Genomic DNA, 2,151 nt, shown 5'->3' with positions numbered 1-2,151 from the left:
ACAATCCCTGCATCCCTGGAATGAAGCCTAGTTGCTCATGATGGATAATCGTTTTGACATGTTCTTGGATTTGGTTTACAAGGATTTTTTGAGTTTTTTTTTTTGCATCGATATTCATAAGGGATATTGGTCTGAAGTTCTCTTTCTTTGTTGGATCTTTGTGTGGTTTAGGTATCAGAGTAATTGAGCCTTCATAGAATGAATTGGGTAGAGAACCTTCTGTTTCTATTTTGTGGAATAGTTTGAGGAGAGTTGGAATTAGGTCCTCTTTGAAGGTCTGATAGAACTCTGCACTAAACCCATCTGGTCCTTGGCTTTTTTTTGGTTGGGAGACTATTGATGACTGCTTCTATTTTTTTTTTTACAGGAAATGGGACAGTTTAGATCGTTATTCTAGTCCTGATTTAACTTTGGTACCTGGTATCTGTCTAGAAAATTGTCCATTTCATCCAGGTTTTCCAGTTTTGTTGAGTATAGCCTTTTGTAGTAGGATCTGATGATGTTTCGGGTTTTCCTCAGGATCTGTTGTTATGTTTCCCTTTTCATTTCTGATTTTGTTAATTAATCTATCCCTGTGCCCTCTAGTGAGTCTGGCTAAGGGTGTATCTATCTTGTTGGTTTTCTCAAAGAACCAGTTCCTGGTTTGGTTGATTATTTGAATAATTCTTTTTCTTCCCACTTGGTTGATTTTAGCCCTGAGTTTGATTATTTCCTGCCATCTTCTCTTGGGTGAATTTGCTTACTTTAGTTCTAGAGCTTCTAGGTGTGCTGTCAGACTGCTGGTATATGCTCTCTCTAGTTTCTTTTTGGAGGCACTCAGGGCTATGTGTTTTCCTCTTAAGACTGCTTTCATTTTCCATAAGTTTCAGTATGTTGAGATTCATTTTCACTAAACTCTAAAAAGTCTTTAATTTCTTTTTTTATTTCATCTTTCAGCAAGGAATCATTGAGTAGAGTGTTGTTCAGTTTCCATGTGAATGTTGGCTTTCTATTATTCATGTTGTTATTGAAGATCAGCCTTAGTCCATGGTGATTAGATAGGATGCATCAAAAAACTTCAATATTTTGTATCTGTGGAGGTCTGTTTTGTGACCAATTACATGGTTAATTTTGGAGGAGGTACCATGTGGTGTTGAGAAGAAGGTATATCATTTGTTTTATCATAAAATATTCTGTATATATCTATTAAATCCATTTGTTTCATTACTTCTGTTAGTGTCTATGTGTCTCTGTTTACTTTCTGTTTCCAGGATCTATCCATTGGTGAGAGTGGGGTGTTGAAGTCTCCCACTATTATTGTGTGAGGTGCAATGTGTGCTTTGAGCTTTTCTAAAGTTACTTTAATGAATATGGCTGCCCTTGCATTTGGAGCATAGATATTCAGAATTGAGAGTTAATCTTGGTAGATTTTACCTTTGATGAGTATGAAGTGCCCCTCCTTGTCTTTTTTGATAACTTTGGGTTGGAAGTCAATTTTTTTCGATATTAGAATGGCTACTCCAGCTTATTTCTTCAGACCATTTCTTTGGAAAATTTCTTTCCAGCCTTTCACTCTGAAGTAGTGTCTGTCCTTTTCCCTGAGGTGGGTTTCCTGTAAGGAACAACATTTTGGGTCCTGTTTGTGTAGCCAGTCTATTAGTATATGTCTTTTTATTGGAGAATTGAGTCCATTGATATTAAGAGAAATTAAAGAAAAGTAATTGTTACTTCCTGTTATTTTTGTTGATAAAGTTGGGATTCTGTTCTTGCGGCTGTCTTCTTTTAGGTTTGTTGAAGGATTACTTTCTTGCTTTTTCTAGGGTCTAGTTGCCGTCCTTGTGTTGGTGTTTTGTCTTTATTATCCTTTGAAGGGTTGGATTCATGGAAAGATATTGTGTTAATTTGGTTTTATCCTGGAATACTTTGGTTTCTTCATCTATGGTAATTGACAGTTTTGCTGGGTATAGTAGCCAGGGCTGGCATTTGTGTTCTCTTAGGGTCTGCATAACATCTGTCCAGGATCTTCTGGCTTTCATAGTCTCTGGTGAGAAGTCTGGTATAATTCTAATAGGGCTGCCTTTATATGTTACTTGACCTTTTTTTCCTTACTGCTTTTAATATTCTATCTTTATTTAGTGCATTTCTTGTTCTGATTATTATGTGTCCGCAGGA

This window comes from Mus caroli, chromosome X (genome assembly GCF_900094665.2).
Source record: "Mus caroli chromosome X, CAROLI_EIJ_v1.1, whole genome shotgun sequence".
Classification (NCBI taxonomy): Eukaryota; Metazoa; Chordata; class Mammalia; order Rodentia; family Muridae; genus Mus; species Mus caroli.
This window is presented reverse-complemented; position numbering follows the sequence as displayed.